Raw genomic sequence first — 25308 nt, forward strand, 5'->3', positions numbered from 1 at the left:
GGCGTGGTGTTGCCGTGAAAGGCGATTCTTAGTAATGTGGACTGATGATCTTATTCCTAGCAATAATGTGGTTGAGCGCAGTGATTTGGAAACCATCATCTGATAAATTCTCGTGAAATTTGCTTGATGGGCTAACTGACTGGTCTGCTCTTATCATTATCATCCGAAAAAACTGATTTGCTCTATTAAATAATATTATTTATATTTAACCTTGGAGAAAAATTAGTGGCCGACTTGTTGGTAGTTTGACATATTTACACGTTTGAGACTTGTTGAATTTTAGCAGAATGGCAATGGATATCCTAAATAATACGTAAAATTGTAGGTTATTATTGTTTTAATATATATTTTTGTATGTAATTATTAATATTGGGAAGCTGTAAGGCTCGCTTAGTTTTTGATGTCAATAGAATAGAATAGAATAGAATAGAAAATCATTTATTCAAATATACTTACTTTAAGCACTTTTGAATAGTCAACATTTTTTTTTAAATCTACCGCTCATTCGGAAAACTATTTCATCACAAGAAGAACGAGCAAGAAACTTGTGTGTTGCTCTTTTAAACAATCCTTGTAAGTTCAACGTGTGAATACAAACTACCAACCAGCACTATTTTTTTAGGCTCAAATATAATAAATAAATAAATAAATATTACAAAATCAAACTTAAACGTCGATTCCAGTATCCTACTAAGTAAACTCGACTATACTTTATAATATTGGCATACCCCCGCGATATATCACGAAACAATTCAACAAGGAACATTGGATGATCTAAAGGAAGTCTCGCGCCAGTAACTTGGCCCATTAATCTTGCTAATAAAGAGAGCCTATTGTTAAGACTACTCCTACGATTGCACAACAACATAGTGTATACTTTGTGTAAGCCACGGTGAAATGAACCGTGAATATTGTTAAATTTATTGCTCTACAAATAGATGAATATATTTTTAAAATCTATCTCTATATATTTATATATATATATATAAAGAAATTCTTTATAATAATATAATTAAACATTTCAACAATTCAAATTTTGGCGCGTTCCGCGCTTTGAGTGATGAGAGTGTCAAAGAGAGCTGTCAATAGAAATAACATAAAAATGGATCGTGCAAAAACAAGTGTGCGTGAATAAGGTTATATAAAATATATTATAAAAAGACAGTAATAGTTGAATAATAATTGTAATAAACTTTAAATGTCGTTTCTTTGTTTACAGGTGAGTTATATGTGTGTATTTCAGTGTTAAATAATTGTAGTGTTTTAAAATTTAACATTTCTTTGTTTACAAGAAACAAATTTTAATTTTATAAAGAAGCCTGAAAAGTCATTATATATATATTTATTTATTTGCTAAAATATAAATAACAGTATATTTATAAACTAATCTGTATATTTATTTCTAGTCAAGCTATATATGTATATAGCTGTGACATTCGTTTTTTCATGCTCACTAAAATGTCCCAATTGGCGGCGGCCGGGTTATTAAATATGGTAGAGCGCAGTGATAGCTGGCTCATCTGTCATACTCGTGAACGAGTGCTGCTTGTAGGGACTGGTCTGCTCTTATCACTGCGACTGATTTAATCTTATTGCATATTTATATTTGACCCAAAAAATTAGTGCTTGTTGGTAGTTTGTATTCACACGTTTCGACTTGTAAATGTAAACTTACAAGGATTATTTAAAAGGCAACACACAAGTTTCTTGCTCGTTCTTCTTGTGATGACACAGCTTTCCGAATGAGCGATAGATTAAAAAAAATGTGATGACTGTTCAAAAGTGCTTCAATGTAAGTTTATTCGAATAAATGATTTTCTATTCTATTCTATTCTATAAAGGTGCAGTTGAATAACAAAGGTTACATACAGGTAATTATTTTCATATGTTACTAGCTGTACCCGCGACTTCGTCCGCGAGGAATTTAACTTTATTTTTACAAGTTTAAGTAAAAGTAGCCTAAGTCATTCCTTATTACATTAGCTACCTGGAAATAAAAGTCTCGTCAAAATCGGTAGAGCCATTATCTTTTATTTCATTGTTCCCAATTGGTCGGCGGAGTAATTAAATTGGCTCCGATTGGTTATAGATGCTCACATGACCTATTAGTTGCACAGGTAATTTTGTATATTTTTTATTAATGTAAAAATATGATTTTACTACACTATTTAGTTACAATAATACCGTTTAATTTTAACCGGAACGTTAAAATTAAACGGTATTATCGTACCGGCTTACTAATACGCAACAGAATGTTATTCTATTAAATAGATAGCGATTACACTAAACACGACCTTTTTGAAACCTTTTTTTAATTGTAAGTGTCGCGGATGAAATACGAGCGTGCAATCTCTCGCCAAATATTAGCACTGGGGAATAATATTAAATGTAAAATAAAAGGGAAGTGATGGAGGGCCCAGAATTAGAAGGCTCTGCGCCCTCACTCGTGCTAAATACGACTTTGCTACGCTCGGATGAAATTATTTCACTGTCGTTATAAATGTTAAGGCTACTACGCCAACCAGTATTTATTTTGCTTTGTTTTTTTATACTACAAGTAGTTTTTATACTTATAGTATAAAAACTACTTGTAGTATAAATTCAAATTCAAAAATCGTTTATTCATGTAGGACATTTTAGCCGCTTATGTACGTCAAATTTTTTATGTTCTAATTTTAATTTTTTCCCTACCATCCAGTTCTGTATATAGATCCAATTGAGAAGAATTCGTAAGAAACTCAATTGAATTACTTTTTTTAAAGCCAGTTTATTTACAATATATATTTATATAGGTGTCTATGTCTAACGTTAAATGAAAATCCCGTGCATGAATAATTATTGCCATGCACGCTCGTTTCGCATAAGTGTACATGTACATATTATATATATAAACCTTCCTCTTGAATCACTCTATCTATTAAAAAACCGCTACAAAATCCGTTGCGTAGTTTTAAAGATTTAAGTATCCATAGGGACAGACAGTGACAGCGACTTTATTTTATACTATGTAACTAGCTACTCGTCCCGGCTTTACACGGGTGTACATGTATTATATATATAAACCTTCCTCTTGAATCACTATCTATTAAAAATAACCGCTTCAAAATCCGTTGTGTAGTTTAAAAGATTTAAGCATACATAGGGATAGACAGCGACAGCGACTTTATTTTATACTATGTAATGATGAAGAGAACTCAAATTTATCGATTTATATCGCTATATTTATTATTAACTATTGAACTTATGAGTGAATGAGAATCTCAACTGTTTTTTCTTATATTTAAGTTTCTTATATTAGATCGATAGATAGATAAATTCTTTATTTACAATTACAGACACATAACACACATGAGATACAGAGAAACACGAATTAATAAAAGAAATGTAGGTGACTTTATGTGCCGCAAAAGTGAAAAGGCAGCCAACTCAGCATAATGCTACAGAATTCTGCAGCGCATATTAAAAGTATTTTCCGCACCAAAATCATACATTCCCAATAACTAATACTAGCTATTGACCGCTGTAATTCAGCAAAACCCTAATTTCCCCACCTGATCCCCTAAACTTGCAACTCCAAACTTCACACCACGTTATTTGGGTCACATCCAGGCCCCAAGAAATTAAGCTATGAATATATGAATATTAATAAACGGAGTGGATCACCGCCTTAACCAGACTGTAGGCTACGAATAGCTCCACCCAACCATTATGGCCTTTTACAAAATTCTCCAAGTTAAATACAGTTATTTCGCCTGTAAAGGCTGTAAGGCATTCCTATGAGCCTACTGTTTATTAGACTGGCGGGGCGTTGTTGGGGTGTAAAAATTGAAATGTACAAAATCAGAGCACATTGAGTTTAGACTAAATTTTTTTTTCTCCACGGACAGAGTCCGTGCTGTTAATATGTTAGGATTGAGTTTAAACTCAAATTGATTTTTTTTCTTTATGGATATAGAGTCCGTGCTGTTAATATGTTAGGATTGAGTTTAAACTCAAATTGATTTTTTTTTCTTTATGGATATAGAGTCCGTGCTGTTAATATGTTAGGATTGAGTTTAAACTCAAATTGATTTTTTTTCTTTATGGATATAGAGTCCGTGCTGTTAATATGTTAGGATTGAGTTTAAACTCAAATTGATTTTTTTTTCATTATGGATATAGAGTCCGTGCTGTTAATATGTTAGGATTGAGTTTAAACTCAAATTTTTTTTTCTTTATGGATATAGAGTCCGTGCTGTTAATATGTTAGGATTGAGTTTAAACTCAAATTGATTTTTTTTCTTTATGGATATAGAGTCCGTGCTGTTAATATGTTAGGATTGAGTTTAAACTCAAATTGATTTTTTTTCTTTATGGATATAGAGTCCGTGCTGTTAATATGTTAGGATTGAGTTTAAACTCAAATTGATTTTTTTTTTCTTTATGGATATAGAGTCCGTGCTGTTAATATGTTAGGATTGAGTTTAAACTCAAATTGATTTTTTTTCTTTATGGATATAGAGTCCGTGCTGTTAATATGTTAGGATTGAGTTTAAACACAAATTGACTTATTTTCTTTATGGATATAGAGTCCGTGCTGTTAATATGTTAGGATTGAGTTTAAACTCAAATTGATTTTTTTTCTTTATGGATATAGAGTCCGTGCTGTTAATATGTTAGGATTGAGTTTAAACTCAAATTGATTTTTTTTCTTTATGGATATAGAGTCCGTGCTGTTAATATGTTAGGATTGAGTTTAAACTCAAATTGATTTTTTTTCTTTATGGATATAGAGTCCGTGCTGTTAATATGTTAGGATTGAGTTTAAACTCAAATTGATTTTTTTCTTTATGGATATAGAGTCCGTGCTGTTAATATGTTAGGATTGAGTTTAAACTCAAATTGATTTTTTTTCTTTATGGATATAGAGTCCGTGCTGTTAATATGTTAGGATTGAGTTTAAACTCAAATTGATTTTTTTTTCTCCACGGACATAGAGTCCCTGCTCTTATTATGTTAAGCGTTTAGAATTCAAATTGATTTAAATTATTAAATTTCGTGAATATATAAGTAGATTAGTTTTGATGGATCGATGATCATGCCCCATTTTATGGATAGATTTAAGGTTGTAAATATCGATATGAATATAGAAGTAAAATCCTTAATTATGTGGTAGTTAAAAAATAAATAAAATTTAATTATCTATACATATAAATACAATTGGAGTGTCTGTTTGTAATATTGATATAACCGCTTTTTACTACATGCATATGAATATAAATACGGTAGATACACCAAAATAACATTTTTTACAATTTTTATCTGTCTGTCTGTTTGTTCCGGCTAATCTCTGAAATGACTGGACCGATTTAGATGGGACTTTTTTTGGCAGGTAGCTGATGTAATAAGGAGTAACTTAGACCATTATATAAATAGTTTAGTTAAATTCCAAGCGCGAATTTAACTTTATTTTTCTACAGCTAGTATAATATATAGGTGACAGTTGACTCATTCCAGATGGGCCGTCAGTTTGTTTGCCATAGCACTTACAGAAAACAAATTATATATTATGAAAGTCTTTCATGTTACCCATCGATTATGAATTCGGTGAATTCCATAAAATTAATTGGGCACTCTCCCACTTCATCTGTGACGTTTTAATACCTTTTTTCTTGGTATTCATAAATTAAATTAAATAAATATTTTTTATAAGTTAAAAATGTTTATTCTTAGTTGTAATTTCATTATAATATAATATTTGTTTTACATATAGACGTTCTATATCTATACGGAGTAATTATAAGTAAATATAATTTTATTAATTAATAAGAAATAGTTACAATGTATAATTTTTATTGTACTATTTTTTTTATATACATACTATGCCGTTATAATATTTTATTTCTTATTCTTATTTATATTATAAACGCCAAAGTTTGTGAGTATGGATGCATAGATGGATGTTTGATACTCTTTTACGCAAAAACTATGAAACTGATTTTGATGATACTTTACAGTAATATAGCCTATAGGCTACAAATTTCATGCAGATAAAACCACAGGCACAGCTAGTTATTAATAATTTGCGTATGCTTTCAGGGTTTTTTAACAATCTAGATATTTTTTTATATTCTAAATATCGTTTCAGTGGGGACTGGGGACCCTTTATATATGGTACTCGGGGCCCTGGGCTACAGCCCAAAAAGCCGTCAGGTAGATCCGCCCCTGAACATTAAAAATTACAATAAACATTACGGAATGCAAAGTGGCGTGGACATTTTTAATATGAGAGGTGCCTGTTGTGAATTCTAAAAAAATTTGATCCCAAGAAAAACAACGGAATTAATAAAATCAAGTATTACGTTGTTAAAATTTTAATTTTGTCGAGTTCAAATTATGGAAAGTGAAAATTGACTCAACTTTGTTTTTGTACAGTGCTACCTTATCCTCGACAGTTGTTAGTCTTATTAAAATAACTAGCTGTACCCGCGACTTCGTCCGGTATTTAACAAAAAAGTTAAATAAGAGATTTCTAAAACAAAAGTGGCCTAAGTTACTCTTTATTACATCAGCTACCTGCCAATAAAAGTCCCGTCAAAATCGGTCCAGCCATTTCAGAGATTAGCCAGAACAAACAAACAGACAGAATTTTTTTAAAAAACTGTTATATTGGTGTATGTACCGTCTTATTACATCGGCTACCTGCCAATAAAAGTCCCGTCAAAATCGGTCCAGCCATTCCGGAGGTTAGCCGGGACAAACAGACAGATAGAAAAAATTTAAAAAAATATATTTTGGTGTATGTACCGCATTATTCATATGCATGTAGTAAAAAATGGTTATTTCAATATTTTGTAATATAATATACAGATACTCCAATTTTATTTATATGTATAGAAAATTGTCCCCCTGCTTTGCCTGACTGTACGATACAATATATAATGTACCTGTCAAAGGTGAAACTTTTAAGAGTATATTGTTACCAGTTCCTATAATAAGGGGAGAAATGGGATTTTTAATAATGTGAACTGGTGAATCCATTGCTAGCAATGTACCATGTCAGGTTGACCTCCACGCGGTTCCCCCTGCAAACCATAGTGATTATGGGAATTAGACAACTGATAGACATTTTTTTATAACGACTGATTTAATCTTATTGTATTTTTATATTTGAGCCTAAATAAATTAGTGCTGGTTGGTAGTTTGTATTCACACGTTACGACTTGTAAATGTGAACTTACAAGGATTGTTTAAAAGAGCAACACACAAGTTTCTTGCTTATTCTTCTTGTAATGAGACAGCTTTCCGAATAAGCGGTAGATTTAAAAAAATGTTGACTATTCAAAAGTGCTTAAATTAAGTTTATTTGAATAAATGATTTTCTATTCTATTCTAATCTCAGGACAATTCACACAGCGCCATCTAGTCCCAAGTTAAGCTAGCTAAAGCTTGTGTTATGGGTACTAGATTACTGATACAAATACATAATTTTTTTTTTTTTCGTAAATAAAAAACCGCACGGTGTTAAGTCCGCCAAATGTACTGTGTGCATTAAAGTTATATAAATAAATATAATGATTATTAGTCAGAGCTTCTATGAAAAAAGCTTCGAAAGCATTATACCATAGTGTACCCCTGAAATTCCATAATATATGTGTCTAAAACTTTCAATATTTACTCACTATTCATAAACGTTTCCAGATTACATACAGAGACAAGTCTTTATTCAACTGAAGATTCCCTTCAGGCCCTTATCCTCGTATGGTATATAGCATAACGTTTATCACAAAAACCGCTGGAGCGATTTGAATGAAATTCTTTTATGTTCCCAGCAATGAATAGAGCAGCCAGCGTATTTATTTCATCCGATTTTATTCGGATAACCAACGAAAGAGGATCAAATATAAACAGGTCGACCCTTTTTACGGAGGCGAGGCCGCTTCCCGTGTACGGCATATAATTTGATCAGTCAGAAGTTTAGCTCGGATACATAAAATACATAACCAATATATAAAAAAATGTATCATTATGACTGTTGTCTCAGATAGAGTAGATAGAGATATTAACTGCCGGCGTTGTGAACGCAGTACTTGACCTTGGGTATAAGCAATACATAAAAAAATGTTCCATCATGACTATTATCTTAGATGGAGTAGACAGACATACAAACTGTCGGGGTCATGGTGAACGCAGTACTTGACATACTATATTACGCTATGTCGCAAAAGTCACTAAATAAATTTAAGATAAAAAAAAACTCTGGGTATATTCAATTGCTACGTACCGGCGGGTACGTTACTACTATTATACTATATTTTTGTTACTGGTGTTTCCATCACCGGAAAATCAGTGAAATATTTAATTCACTATGATGAAAGTCCCTAAATAAATTGAAGATTAAAAAAAAACTCTGGGTATTTTCAATTGTAAGGTACCGGCGGGGACGTTACTACTATTATACTATATTTTTGTTACTGGTGTTTCCATCGCCGAAAAAACAATAAAATATTTAAATTTGCATTCATAAATTGTTGCCCGTAGAACAGCAAATACCTATGTAAAAGTCGTTATAGTATGTAATGTATATGTATGCAATGCCCACTGGAAAGTATCGTGATAAATTGATGATTTGTCAGAATGAGCTAACTCATTTGATCTCATGTTCATCTTATCATCCCCCACTGGTGCCCCAAGCATAAACTGTTAACGTAGGCGGAAGCACCATTCTGATATCAAAAATAAAAAAAAACGCCTCCTTACAACAACTTAGGTAAAAAATCCAAAGCAGATAATATAACAAAGTATGTCATACAATATTGTAACTATGTACTTCATAATCTTAGGGGAGACAGGAGAGAGACCTGGAAAGAATCGTGATAAATACCTGGTGAATTTGTCATGAGGGGCTAATTGACCAGGCCTCATGTTCATCTTATCATCCTCCATGTCATAATGGGCTAACTGACCTGACCTCATGTTCATCTTATCATCCTCCACTGGTGCCCCGCCAGCGTAAACGGTTAGCGCAGGCCGGTGCACCATTCCATTAACAAAAAAAAGTTTTCTTACCACAAATTAGGTAAAAAATCCTACATAGATAACACAACAGTCCATATGTCATATAATAATATGACTATGTTTTATATAACCTTTATGATATAATATATTACATTCTATGTAAGCGAAGCATCACGTGAATACAATAGGATACGGGGCGAAAAATTACTAACCGTAAGAAACCGAGTATAAATCATTATGCATTATCATAAATAAATATTCAGTCGCGATGATATTAAACATCATCCGGGATCTTTGGCGTCCGTCCAAGACTCACGATTGCCTCAAAACCATGAATACATGACTATGGCTTACTCTAGAAACGACCACTTCCTACCACAATCTTATTTTAGCAAATTTAAGAGTGTTTCTGTACGGTGCATTGCATCCGATGAATATTTTATAGAATATTTCAATTTTACTATTTTAGGAAGGATAAAATGTGTATTAGTTTAATTATATGTACATTTTATTTGCTCTTTATTTTCGTTTGTTGTTTATATTGTATTTTTTACATTGCACTGAATAAAATATTTTTCTTTCTTTCTTTCTATTAAGGTTAATTTATTTATTAAATCAAATCAAAAATCATTTGTATAGGACATTTTAGCGTCTTAGGAACGTTAAATTTTTCATAATAATATTTTTTGCCTATCTAAATCTAAATTATGCAGCGGATTTTAAAGCTGTTTTCAGAATTGATAGAGTTATATTATAGAATTCATGGGAATGGTTTATATGAATAGAATAGAAAATAATTTATTCAAATAAACTTACATTGAAGTACTTTTGAATAGTCATCACATATTTTTTAATCTACCGCTCATTCGGAAAGCTGTCTCATCACAAGAAGAATGAGCAAGAAACTTGTGTGTTGCTCTTTTAACTTTCACCATATCTATATTATTGTATAATACGTGTTATAGCGTGTTATAGAAAAAGCCGCGAAATTTAAAGATTTGTAATGTATGCAATCAGTCGTAGTGATAAGAGCAGAGTAGCTCCTAAAAGCACTTATTCACGGATATGTCGAAATATAAAACTAGTAAAAAATAACTGAAACTACTTGTTACGTCCTGGATAGCCAATGAAACTAGTTGACTGTGTTAATAGGTTTAATATAAAAACTGTTATGAACTGACAGATTCAGATAAAATTTAGAATGGAGGGATTATTTGTAAGCCGGTAAGTGTCGATGCCGGTCGGACAAGAAGTGCCGGTGTCCGCCACCGGCCGCAGTTGCCGATGCGCAGCACCGCCCTCTCAGCCCACGGAGCGGTGCGTTGAGTACGTAGACATTAACCATATTTTGTAGTCATTTTTGTAATCATTTATTAAATTATATATAAATAGCTACTCGCCCCGGATTTGCACACTAAGCATACATAGGGACAGACAGACATCGACTTTGTTTCGTACTATGCAATGAAGTCCCCTTGTCCTTGGAATGATCTTTGGGACGCAAAATTGTCCCGTTTTCGAAAACCCCGCGAAATTTTGAGTTTTGAAGTTGATAATTGAGGTAATATAAAAAACATATAATGTTATAGTTAATAAGTACGTGTGTAACACAGTACATAATGTAATGTACTTTGCGAAGAAAGTTTTCACGGGAACAACAAATGTTTAACTACATCGGTAAATATGTACGAGTTAGAGATGTGCTAACTCGTAATAAACATGACTCGAGTTAACTCGAGTTAAAATTCCGGTAACTCGAGTTGACTCGAGTTACCTGGAATAAAAAGTTTTATTTTTTATTTTTTCGAACAATTCTAATGTTTTTGGGTGCAGCTAGCCTTGAAAGCTTCACCGAAGTTTAGGGGGCGAGTAGAAATGGCACTTTAAAGCCGCGGAAGGACTTATGGAACGCATAACTAGCATAACTATTTTATTGATAACATAATCTGACGAATATGCGAAAAACAATATGATAACAATCTCAAATCAATACTGAAATATTTGTGACGAGTGAAAATTGTATGATACGAAATGATCGGAAAATTTCAAGTCATTGTCAGTTCGATGACAGACTCATGCTCTCGCTCTTTCACTTGATTCATTCATTTACCAGTTGAATTCTTCCAACTCGAGTTGCGGAATTCAACTCGAGTTAACTCGAAATATGCGCAACTCGAGTTAACTCGAGTTGACACATCTCTAGTACGAGTACAGGGCAAATACTTGAGTGGGGAAATATTAATTTTGATGTCGTGTTTTGCCTCACATCGCATAATTAAATTATTGGGAAAGTTCCGTAGGTTTACGTTATGTTTAACACGCGATGTAGTATGAAACAACACGTGATATTGTAAAGTCTTTTCTTTATTCTAAAATAGAATATATATTCAAGAATCTTACGTGGGAGAGTCATAGTGTTTTATATTTATATACTGTTGCTGACGTACTGGCCATATACTTTCATAGTTCATATATTGTACTTTTTTAAACAATTTTATTATATATTTTTTGTATACAGAACTTTAATATTAAATAAACATTGATAGACAACAACATATACTAGCTTTTGTTATACTTAATTTTATAAAATAAAAGTAGCCTAAGTTACTCCTTATTACATCAGCTACCTGCTAAAAAGAGTCCCATCAAGGTCCAGCCATTTCAGAGATTAGCAAGAACAAACAGACTCTCTTCTTAATCGTTCCCTCACTGCTGAGGATCGTGCCTCTATACTATCTTGTCGACTACCCGTCGCCATCTGCTGCGCTCAGATGCCTGATGTATTGCGGCGCTGACAGTAATGTTAAGTTGACGTGATATTTGATCTGACCATCGGATGGGACTTCGGGAACAAACAGACAAACAGACAAAAATTGTAAAAAATGTTATTTTGGTCTATGTACCGTATTTATATTTATACGTACGGTTAGTAATAAATATATTACTTATTATACCATCTTCAAAAAACGGTTATTCCAAACAGACAGTCCACTTTTATTTATATGTATAGATTGACTGTCTCGGTGGTCTAGCGGTTTAGCATATGGCCTTACTTCCGATGGTCCGGGGTTTGATTTCTCACACTGCACAAACATTTGTATCAGTTATCTAGTACCCATAAAACAAGCTACCTTAACTTGGGACTAGATGGCGCTGTGTGAATTATCCTTAGATTATTATTATTATATGAATAAAAAAAAAACATAATAAAAAATACTAATCTACCGACATTACTTCTATAAGTCGTAATTTCGATTCCTCGTATGTTTTTCATGAGTATCATTGTTTGTATCGGTCTAGAAAACAACATATCTATATATAAAAATGTATTTATACAACCCCACAAAACAAACTCTGCTTAGCTTGAGACTAGATGGCGCTGAATGAGTACTTCTGAGATATTATCATATTATATTACCCGTTCTTCTCAATTGAATAAACACAATATAGCGGCCTTATTGCTGAAAGCAAATAATTCAAAGCAATCTTAGGGTAACGGATAGAATTGTAGGAAAGTCTGGGTAACATGCAAATAGTCATAAGTAAAAATAACTATATAAATGAAAAACAAATAATATTAATAATTATAACTAGGTACTCGCCCCGGCTTCGCACGGATATGTACAACTACGCAACGGATTTTGAAGCAGTTTATTTTAATAGATAGAGTGATTCAAGTGAAATGTTTATATATATTATACCTTCCATTTGAATCACTATCTATTAAAAAGAAAACTGCTTCAAAATCCGTTGCGTAGTTTTAAAGATTTTAGCATACATATGGACAGATAGCGACAGCGACATTGTTTCATACGTAATGATTAGGATATTTATTTACTTTCTGTCTTCTTCTCCTCAAATTTACTCGATATTTTATACGCATATATCAAGAGGGCTCTTCCAGTCATAATCTCGCCATGTAGCCTGACTATGCAAAATTTGCTCCAATGTTTTCTATAAGGAGAGTACAGAAACCACTACACTGTCCATTTTCTATCCATTAAGGGGCCCTGCTCATCCAATTGTTTACCAGAATCTTGGCTCGACTCCGCTTCCTGGTTTTAAGTGGATCTTCTTTCACTCGTAGGTTAACTTGAAACGTTTTCATTTCAATTGGATTTTTAGCTACTATTACTTCGAGACTCGCATAAATCTCGCTTATTATTTTATTTCAGCTAGTTCATTAATACGGCTACACGTGTATATATAGTAGAATGTTCGAGAACATCAAAATACAGCCAAAAACCATACCAGATGGATACAAATTCAAATTCAAATTCAAAATATCTTTATTCATGTAGGTCTATTACAGACTCTTATGATAAATCAAATCTACCGTCAGTTCGAAATGATTTCGAGATGAGAAGGACTGACATGAAACTCAGCTCGTATTATTTTCATATTAATATTCAAATTCAAATTCAAAAATCATTTATTCATGTAGGAGAATGTTCATTTTAGCCGCTTATGAACGTCAAATTTTTACATTCTAATTTTATTTTTTTTCCCTACCGTCCAGTTTGGTATATAGACCCAATTGAGAAAAACTGGCAAGAAACTCAATTGAATTACTTTTTTTTTAAAGCCAGTTTATTTACAATGTATATTTATATAGGTCTATGTCTAACATTAAATGAAAATTCAGTGCATGAACAACTATTGCCATGCACACTCGTCATTCAAGTAATCGTTTAGTGAGTAATAGGCTTTGCTCAATAAATATGATTTAACAGATGTTTTGAATTTATTTAAGGGTAATTCCAACATATCCTTTGGTATCTTATTGTAAATTTTTATACCTATTCCCATAAAAGACCTATTAACTTTTTCTAAACGATACTTGGGGACAGCAAGTTTGTCTTTAAATCTAGTATTAATATTATGAATATTGCTGTTTTTTGGAAATAAGTCAAGATTTTTATGAACATATAGGATATTTGAATATATAAATTGAGAAGCAACGGTGAGAATATTTGCCTCTTTGAATATTATACATGTTTACTATAATACAGATTAATTTTTAAATTCAAACTTGGGAGAACAGAGTCACCACTAGCATATGCTATTTCAGAAAACAAATTCCAGTGTTCGCAACCCAAATAGATCAGTCCCCACAAGCAGCACCCATTCCCGAGTATGACGGATGAGCCAGTCATCATTGCACTCAACCATATTTAAGGGAGCACATCAACCCAGCCCACCACTCCGCCTCAATTTTGAACTTTATAGCGAGCATGACTGTTTCAAGTTACTCCACTACATCATTTATATTATTTACAACATAGGCTGTACCAATCACAGTTTTCACCCATTACAATATTTAATTTACATTATTTAAATTACAATATGTCATTACTAAATTTACAATAAGTTTCTTTAATGTTTACATTATCTATGTCATACAAATTGCAAGGAGCTCTATCACCAAGAAGCACAATGAAGAGATACCATCATAAAAGGCAAAAGAGTGAACGACTGAAGAACAAGAAGTTCCTTACTAATCTGAACAATTAGACATCAAAAATAGATTTTCATGTATTTCATTTTGACATTAAAATTAATATCATCATTACAGAATAGGGGTCATGGTAGATGAGTGGAAACATATGAAGTAGTGCTTTCTATAATTTAGCGAATTTACTAAATTTATTATTTTCTTTTATATATTGCATATACATATATATGTAATTGTAATATTATATTTTAGTACATCTCTACGATACTGATATATCTCTCGAAACCTATTCACCCCCGGACGCCCCCGGTCGCCTCTCCAATCGGTCCCCCATCTGATCGAAATTTAGACGCTTGAGTCGAGGTTCGATACCCCTAGCGGTGCCCTTAGACTAAAGTCGTATCCCTCACGCAAAAGTTGGCCTACTACTGTTCCATAAGTCCTTCTGCGGTTTGGAGTGCCATTTGTACTCGCCTCCAATAGTCCTATAAAGCTGTAAAGGCCAGCTGCGGCCAACAGCATTAGAAGAGTCCTAAAAAAATTTATTAATATAAGTCTCTTAGTACTAACTCAATGACTAAATGACGCTGTATTAATTGTCCTAAGATATGATTATTACTACTAAAAATAAAATATCATTCGCACATTTCTAGAATATAATAATAATAATAATAATAATGAAAATGTATGAAAAAAAAATCTCAGGACAATTCACACAGCGCCATCTAGATCCAAATTAAGGTAGCTAAAGCTTGGGTTATGGGTACTAGACCTCTGATCCAAAGACAAAGACATTTTTTTTCGTAAATATAACATATTATACAGAAAACACCCAGACCGATACAAACAATCATCAATACAAATGTTTGTACCGTGCGAGGAATCCAACCTGCGACCATCGGAAGTAACGCGGTGTGCAAAATCGCTAGTCTACCAAGACCGTCAAAAACCATTGTTCTGTGATGACATATATAATATTATAATTAAACGTTCTGTAATGTTCAGAACAATCTAATTAATAAATTAATGTTTCAGCAACAACTCGCAGCGCTTGAAGCGCTGCAGATGATAAAATCTTCGCAGGATGTATGAATAATTGGTAACAGCTGTGAGCAGCTGATTTACTGCTGCTGGGAGTAAGGCAAGGTATGAGTTGAACAAGTTTATTAACACTTTCGCATTTTCAACCGACTTCAAAAAAAGGTACGACTCTATTTTTTTATATACGTTCGAAATATTAAGACTTTCGAATTTAGTTAACCGACTTGAAAAAGAGGGGGTTTTCAATACGACTGTATTTTCTGTTGCCGGAAATATTGCCGAGCGACAATTGAGCGAGAGGGCTGAATGTAAAAACACGCTGGCACTCGCGATGTCGCGATGCCTTTTGAGTCGCGCACGAAAAACCGACAATCGAGGGAGCGCCGGGCAGCGCGAGTGGCAGCGCCAATGGCATGAGAAGTGTTTCCACTCGTGTTTACACTCTCGCGCTGCTCACTTCCCTGCCCACTCGGGCTGAGTGTAAATTGGGCATTAAACCTACACCCAGGTCACAAGTCCCAATAACTGCTTGGAGTTTCCCCTCTCTGCCACACGATGGACCCTCACCCTACGGTTAATCCATGGAATGTTAAGAAGTTCCTCTCATACACATATTTGTATATGATAAAAGATTTTATCTATCTATCTATCTAGTATCAGTTTTGACTGTAAAGGAAATTCACATAAAACGTAAGATTTTTCATTTCAATTCATAGGCAAAATGTAAAATAGCTTAGTCAAGTAAATCAATAAAATTAAATAAAAATACCTTACTCATGTAGCTTCTAATAATATCTTTTAATGTATTAAAACTTACAAAATTATGATTATACTTGTTTACACTCAGCCCGAGTGGGCAGGGAAGTGAGCAGCGCGAGAGTGTAAACACTTCTCATGCCATTGGCGCTGCCACTCGCGCTGCCCGGCGCTCCCTCGATTGTCGGTTTTTCGTGCGCGAGTCAAAGGACTGGCAGCGCGAGTGGCAGCGTGGTTTACATTCAGTCCTCTCGCAGGGGAAGCGACTGAATGTAAACGTAGCATAACATAGTGACAAATGTACGTAATATTAGTTCACTCCGTGCAAACTAGATGGCGCCACAGGTAATGTAGATGGCGCTATTAAGATTTTTTTTTTATTTCAATGACGTATAGTATTTTTTTTTTTTTTTTAAATAAATTCCTATCATCCCTATTGAATGGTAGTTTCAATTGGAACCCTCAATAGCGGCTTTTTGACCTCACGGTACCTATTTGTTCAATGCTTGTATTTATCGCCTAAGTTACATTCAGGAGAAGTCGGACCAGGTTACTTGTTATCTAAGTACATGTATGTAAAACCATATACATCACATGGTATTTCAGTTATTGCAGATATAACCACAACCTCAAAACAGCCTCCCTTACCCATTAAGAAGAAGAACATACAGACTTGCAGGTTTATCTAATTCTCAATTATTATAAACACATAGTAAATAAACGTACTCTTTAGTATCTAATACTAGTTGAAACCGCACTGTTTGCACAAATATACTAACCTCAATGCCATTAGTACTTCATAATCTTTTCTTCTGCAACAAACAAATGCACTGTGAATGGCCCGCCTTCGCTCCGGCAACTTAATTATAATGAGTCATGCGCCGGTTAATCGCACTGACGCTTTGTCTGAACTGACAGAACAATGTGTAGGCCCCCATTCACGGGCAGTCTTTTGTTAACCTTAACGACTAATTTATGACACCTTTCGTGTTCAGAACTTGGAAACGAGTTCGTAATAATTCTTGTTAGTACTCCGCGCGGCTGCACCCGCGAGATTTTTCGTATTGTCCCCGTTTGCTCTTGTGTGATGTTGATAATTCTAAGTGCTTCACTAGCTATTGTACAATTCATTCATTCATACATAATTTAAGAGCTACGCACGACGCACTTGTCGGTGGAGCTCTTGCCACTTTCCGCGATCTTCCATCATGCTCTTTAATTCTAGATACGACACGACTCCCATTTTCTTCTTAATTTGTTTGATGTAGCTGTGCCTTGGTCTTCCCCTACCCGTCTTTCCTTGGAAAGGAGTTCGTAATAATTCTTGTTAGAGCACCGCGCGGCTGCACCCGCGAGATTTTTCGTATTGTCCCCGTTTCTCTTGTGTGATGTTGATAATTCTACGCGCTTCACCAGCTATTGTACAATTCATTCATTCATACATAATTTAAGAGCTACGCACGACGCTCTTGTCGGTGGAGCTCTTGCCACTTTCCGCGATCTTCCATCATGCTCTGTAATTCTAGATACGACACGACTCCCATTTTCTCCTTAATTTGTTTGATGTAGCTGTGCCTTGGTCTTCCCCTCCCCCTCTTTCCTTCTATTTTCCCTCAATTATAATTTTCATGAAATCATCGTGCCGTATCAAGTGTCCCAACATTTTTCCTTGTCAGTTTTCTATTGTGTTCAATATTTGCCTTTTTTCTTTTACCCTGTGTAGTAGTACTTCTTCGTTTCTTACTTTATCCTTCCAGCTAATTCTTTCCATCTCCAATACCACATTTGAAAAGCCTCCTGTTTGTCCATTTCTTTTTGATACAATTATGTACGCGAAATATTTATTACTCCAATACTTTTTGACGTGGCCGATACTAAGGTATTATTAGGCACGTAGATTGTGGAATAATTAGTACAATCCGTCATATTTAAAATTAGCGTTCTTGTTGCTAGGTAACGGTTATATATACTAACTAGCTTTTGCCCGCGGCTTCGCTCGCATTAATTTATCCCCTTAAGGGTGGAATTTATCAAAATCCTTTCTTAGGGGATGCCTACGTCATAGTAGCTTTATGCATGCAAAGTCTCAGCCCGAGCGGTTTAAAATTGACAAAGTTTCATACAAATTTCATCCCCTATTTTATCCCCTTGGGGATAGAATTAATCAAAATCCTTTCTTAGCGGATGCCTACGTCATAACAACTACCTGCATGCCAAATTTCAGCCCGATCCGTCCAGTGGTTTGGGCTGTGCGTTGATAGATCACTATGTCAGTCAGTCACCTTTGAGTTATATATATTTAGATATTATAAAGAGGAAAAGTTTGTTTGTTTGTTTGTATTGAATAGGCTGCGAAACTACCGGACCGATTTGAAAAATTCTTTCACCTTTAGGAAGCTACACTATCCCTGAGTGTCATAGGCTATATTATATTTCCCAAAACATTAGGGATCCTTACTAAAACTCCAATAATGTAATCCAATGTCTAAAAAAAATAAAATACTTTTATATGTAATAATTAAATACTTTTATATAATTTATTACTCGATTTTTTTAGTGCAATTGATATAATTAGTGAGTTTAAGCTATAAGAAGCATCTATTGTTGTTTGTGTTCATTTTTATATTGTATTTGTGTACAAAAATCGACACAAATATTTCCTACCGGTCAACTGTCAAAGTTCGTAATAAACTTATATTTACATCAATCTTGTATATGTTATCGCGTAATTCAATTCAAATTATTATAACATTCCTTTATTATTACTTGTTTTGTGTTACATGTTAATATTGTGGTAATTTTATGAATTCAAGTTGTGCGTCGAGGAAAAAAAAATTACCCACTAACCAAATATTATTGTAAGTACTAACTGTAAGTTCTTACATATAATAATCTTTAGTATTGTTATTTATATTTAACATATTTACTAACATTACTTACATATTATATATTTATAAATAAATTTTATTGTAAGGAAATAGCACAAGTTTTAAATTCCATTTAATTCCTTTATATTTAAATTTATTACTCAGCATATTTAATAATGATGTCCCGAAGAGCCTGTGATCTTGATGCTAAACTTAAGGTGGCACTCGTTGAATTAAAGAAAACCCAAGACTTGAATAAAGTATTGTTACAGGAACGGGATGATAGTGAAATAGAGATGAAATCTCTATTTGACAAATATGTGGCCCTGAAGGGGGAACTTGTAAACATTAATGTATTCTGTGAAGACCTACGCGTTGACAGGGATAGACTTCAGGAAATTGTTAATGAATATGATCACTGCAGGGACACATATGAGTCAAATCTACAGCGTATCACTCACCTCGAGAGACACCTTGAGGAAGCTCAAGCACATAGTGAATCTATGTTGGAACACAAACGGGTGAGTAGCTATAATAACACCTTAGATCTGTATACAGAATTGTTAAATGTCACTTGTGATCAAAAGTCTACTCAGCCGTTGGTGACCATAGATTTAACAAATACACCCAGCTCAAATAGTTGTACTAGTCAATTTAATAGTGTCAATAAATTAAAAAATATATAAAAATAAACAAATTTATTAAAAAGTCAGAAAAGTTAGTGAGAACTCATACTAAATGTTTAAAATCTATAAATATTAGAAGACAAAAATTAGACCTGTTACAAGAACTTCAAAATTGTAAAACAAATTTACAACAAAATAAATTAAAGAGTAAAATTCAAGAGTTGGAATCTTTATTATATAATTTAACAAATAAATATGAGTGTGCTCAACATGAAATTAATAACTATAGTAAATCACTGGATAAATTAATAGAGTTGGGTAATTACAACATGGAGCGGTTCACCTCATTGACAGAGAAATGTTGTTTATATATACATTTATGAAAATATCATCTATGCCAGAAGGAATATAGACAGTTTCAAAAGAGTTAGTGATTGCACTAATTTGTAACAATAACAAACTGATTTTACCTAAATGTCGTTTGGCTAAATTTAGTAATTCGTTTTATGGCAATTGCGTAAGGTTTTACAATAAAATACCAGAGTCTGTTATAAATCTGCCAGAAAAAAGATTTAAATGTCAAATAAAACAGTTCCTTTGCAAAAAAGCTTACTATAAAATTGAAGAATTCGTTAACGATAATAATGTTTTTATAGAAAAACTTTAAATCTATAGCACTGACAATATTATCTGATTACATTAATAATGAGTACGTAGCGACTTCTATGTTGATTATCGCATGCCTCTTACTTGTTATACTGTAATTATTTATATAAAAAAAACATCTATTAAAAAGAGCAACACACAAGTTTCTTTCTCATTCTTCTTGTGATGAATCTGCATTCCGAATGAGTGGTAGAATCAAAATATGACTATTCAAAAGTGCTTGTAATGAGTTTATTTGAATAAAGATTATTTCTATTTCTATTTCTATTTCAAAAAAAATATAAAAAATACCTAACACCGAGTTATGTCTTATATGCGACTGTAATGAAATCAAGAATATTAACTGCATATATTTATTGTATTCTATTATTAGCTGATTCTTATTTACATATTAAGTTTTTACTTGCCTTTAAAAAGCCTGCCTATTATAGGATAGATGAATTTATAGATGAAAGCAATATATAGCAAGAATAAGTTTATTTGCGGACAACGTTATAATTTATTTTTCACACTGCTTTCTTGATATATGATAGCGTAGCGGCTTTTGTATTGATTGCCGCATGTATCCTCATGTAAAGATCGAATGATGTAACTACCATATAGTAATTTTAAGTAGTCATGACGTGGTCGAGTGGAATGAGTAGTCATGTTAAACAAAATATCCAGACATGTGGCGACGTGGTGGACCGGGTTATTGGGCTCCCTAAAATATTGTCGAGCGCAATGATGGCTGGCTCATCAGTCATACTCGTGAACGAGTGCAGCTTGAAGGGACTGGTCTGCTCTTATCACTACGACTTATTTAATCTTATTGTATATTTATATTTGACCCAAATAAATTAGTGCTGATTGGTAGTTTGTATTCACACGTTTCGACTTCTAAATGTAAACTTACAAGGATTATTTAAAAGAGCAACACACAAGTTTCTTGCTCGTTCTTCTTATGATGTCTCATCATCTCAGCTTTCCGAACGAGTGGTAGATAAAAATTTTATGACTATTCAAAAGTGCTTAAATTAAGTTTATTTGAATAAATAATAAACATTATTACGCCGACCCCAAATAACCCATTTATTTGGGGTCGGATAAGGAAGAAGCATATGATGATGATGATGTATAAATGATTTTCTATTCTATTCTTATAGCTAATGATTTTCCCAAAATATACTTTTTAATGAAGTAACAATTTCACTTACATCCCCTTACCTAACTGTATTAGAAAAAGATACAGACAGTCTAAAGCCGCAGCTAGACGGCGCAAGCTCGCGTCTGACGAGTTAAATTTCCTGAAAAATGCACGGCAAGTGTTGCGGTTGCAACATAAAGGTGCTAGGCAATTTCCCGACACGGAACATCGCGCAGTTTGCGGCCGCCCTAATTAGTTGTTGGCAGCTGCAGGTTTAATTGAATCAAATTGCATCGAATAGTGTGACCAGGCGTGAATCGAATTGTAGGAAGTTCCTGATAAGGTTTATCTAAGTTTACATACACAATTAATCGACAGTTCCCTCTCCCATCTATCCCCGTTCAATTCAAATAGAGATCTATAACCTAAAACTATATTGTTTACCGGAAAAATGACTTCAAAGTAGGTATATAAAAATACAATAGCAACAAAAGGCACAACCCTGACATCAGCTGTTGAACGGTCTGCTGGTCGGCCGACCGTTGAGAAATGTCGTCGTAATTAAAGAAGAGAGTTTGTTTTAAAAGTAAAATATAATTATTCAAATATCTATGTAATTGTCCGTCTTTTTCCTTGTCGTGTCTGTCTTGTCAATTCTTTCGTCTGTCCTAGTCACGTCTTATAACCGGCCAGCAAGCAGTCCTGTCAAGGAGGCCGCAACAGCTGTTCCATTAATCCATAAAAAAAAAAAAACCTGTTATAAGAAAATATGTATAGACATTGCTAGTTTATTAAGAAAAAAAATTGGAGGCGGATTTTTATTGCTTAGTTACCAACTAAGATCGTCGGGTGTGTTTGATTAAATTAAGTTACAAAAAACACAAAAATTAAATTACGAAAAAAATTACAAAAATTAAATTAGGTTAAATTACAAAAATTAAATATATTAATCAACAACCCTATTCTTAATTAATTAAATTCATTAATGTAGAATAGGGTTGTCGATTCTTTATAAAAAACAATATATATAATTTTTGTATGAAAAAATATCGCTTTCAAAAATTATATTACTAACCCTGTATACAAGCACATTATAGCAATTACCATCTAGTGCTCTACAGCATTGCCAATACAATATTTTTTTTCAAAGACAAAGTAATTTAACAAGGTGTCATCATCATAAAAAAATATATAAAAACATGTATCTCCTACAGTAGCTACGTATATACATATATGTGTCAATATTTCTTCTTATTTAGTCTGTAAAATACATATATAAAGCTAATACTGAAATAATAATAAATTAGTAAGTGTACCTACCATCTGCAATATTTTACAAAAATTCTCGCTAAAAATTCAGCAGATACACACTAATAAGTCGAGTGTAAACAACATCCGAAAATGAATGGCTGTATTTACGTTTACCCAGCTTTGAACTGTAAAATATATTATCCTTACAAATGTCTTAAAAATATCCACAATATCATGAAATAGTTGGGCAACCTTTCTCGCGTGCATGCAGCAAGATAAAACGAATAGTTACTTCCCGACTCCATTCTGCCCGCAGACCAAGCAACCATCCAATTTTACCGCACATTCCTTTCTAAATTCCTTAAAACTGATTTTAAACTATCGCCCATAACACGTACCATTGCTTATAGTCAAGTCATGGAAAACTTAAATAGTGTTAGATGACTTGTTTTCCCGAAAATTTTGTCCAATTCCCCCTAACCTCAATCAGGTTCTGAAGAGAAATCCCCGCAATTAAGAATCTGTATATGTAATCCTTATTTATTTATTCATTAAACTCAAATAGTGTATCTAGATGACTTCTGTCCCGCAAATTTTGTCCAATATTCCTCCCTCTCCAATTCAGGCTCGAAGAAAAATTTTACCCAATAAAGAAATTTGTATCAGCAGTCCTCACTGAAAGTTATTTCCCGTAGACCATCAAATTTTGTAGCACATTTCTTTCTAAATTTCTTAAAACTGTTTTTGAACTGCCGGCCGTAGTAGGTTCCATTGCTTATTGTTAAGTCACGGAGAACTCATAGAGTATTGTTAGATGATTTGTTTTCTCGAACATTTTCTCCAAAATCCCCTCCTCTCCAATTCAGCTTCCGTAGAAAAATCCCGCCAATAAAGAAATTTGTATCAGCAATCCTTACTGAAGGTCGCCTGCAAACCAAGCAACCAACCAATTTTTTAACACTTTCCTTTCTAAATTCCTTAAAACTGATTTTAAACTATTGCCCGTAATACGTACCACTGGTTATGGTCAAGTCATGGAAAACTTAAATAGTGTTAGATGACTTATTTTCCCGAAAATTTTATACAAAATCCCTCCCATTCCAACTCATATCAAAGAAATACCCCCTCAATGAAGAATCTGTATAAATAATCCTTATTTATATATTTATTAAACTCAAATAGTGTTTCTAAATGACTTGCTTACCGCAAATTTTGTCGAAATACAATATTTTCGCGATATCAGTTATTCTATCCTTACTTTAAATTTCATTCAAATCTATTCAGCAATTTGGTCCTGAATGTACTAAATTGACAGATAGACATATATATATTTGCATTTGCAATATTAATATGGACTGGACATTTGAATATATACAGTGAAATTTTCTGTATTAAATTCTTTTGCCCTCGAAATTATAGAGAAATAACTGCGCCCGCCGATTCACCCACAAAATTTGTTATTCTGATGTATAGCTATATTACTTTAAAGTATCATCAATATCAATTCAGTCGTTTTTGCATGAAAGAATAACAAACAGTTGTGAGTATGGGTATATGGATGGACCATATACCCATACTCACAAACTTTCATTTTTATAATATTACTAGCTGGTCCGTAACTTCGTCTGCATCACACTTTCTCCCAATTCACATGATATCTCTTTAAATAATAGCCTATGTTATTCCGAAGTATAAGCTACATTACTATAAAGTTTCATCAAAGTCCGTTTAGCAGTTTTCTCGTGAACGAGTAACAAACAACCATACTCACAAACTTTTGCGTTCATAATATTAGTAAACCTATATTAAATAGATCTAAGATATTGTAAGTAAGAATAAATTATTTAAAAGAGCAACACACAAGTTTCTTGCTTGTTCTTCTTGTGATGAGACAGCATTCCGAATGAGCGGTAGATTAAAAAAAAATGTTATGACTATTCAAAAGTGCTTCAATGTAAGTTTATTTGAATAAATGATTTTCTATTTTATTTCTATATGTGCCTAACTATCTGAAAGCTGACGGGCCGTACCTATTGATTTTGCATAATTATAATAATTGTACAAATTACCCTATTCATATGGAAGTTTCGCCCTGATGTGAAAGTTGGAACAACCGAGTAATTTGCTAACCTAACGTGTCTTAGACGCTATTAAATATGCATTGACTTTAAAAGCCTCCCCACTCATAGACTACGACCCACGTAGTAATTTTGAATATACGAATATGATTATAAACCTTAAAGATGCCGAGAGACTAGATTACCGTTGTTTACGATATAATCTGAATCATTTAGATTATATTCTAATTTGTTTTATCCCATTAGATTACATTAATACTTTACTTTATGACATTTTTGACAGCCTTGGTGGTCTAATGATTTAGCACGCCGTTTCATTTCAGTTGAATAATAATAATAATAATAATGGGATAGAACAATAATTACTGACAAAACTGTACATCACAATAGACCAGACATAACATTACACGACAAAATCAATAAAAAAGTATATCTTGTAGATATA

Source organism: Achroia grisella, unplaced genomic scaffold, assembly GCF_030625045.1.
Source record: "Achroia grisella isolate CSIRO2021 unplaced genomic scaffold, CSIRO_AGI_Agris_v1 utg257, whole genome shotgun sequence".
In the NCBI taxonomy this organism is placed as follows: domain Eukaryota; kingdom Metazoa; phylum Arthropoda; class Insecta; order Lepidoptera; family Pyralidae; genus Achroia; species Achroia grisella.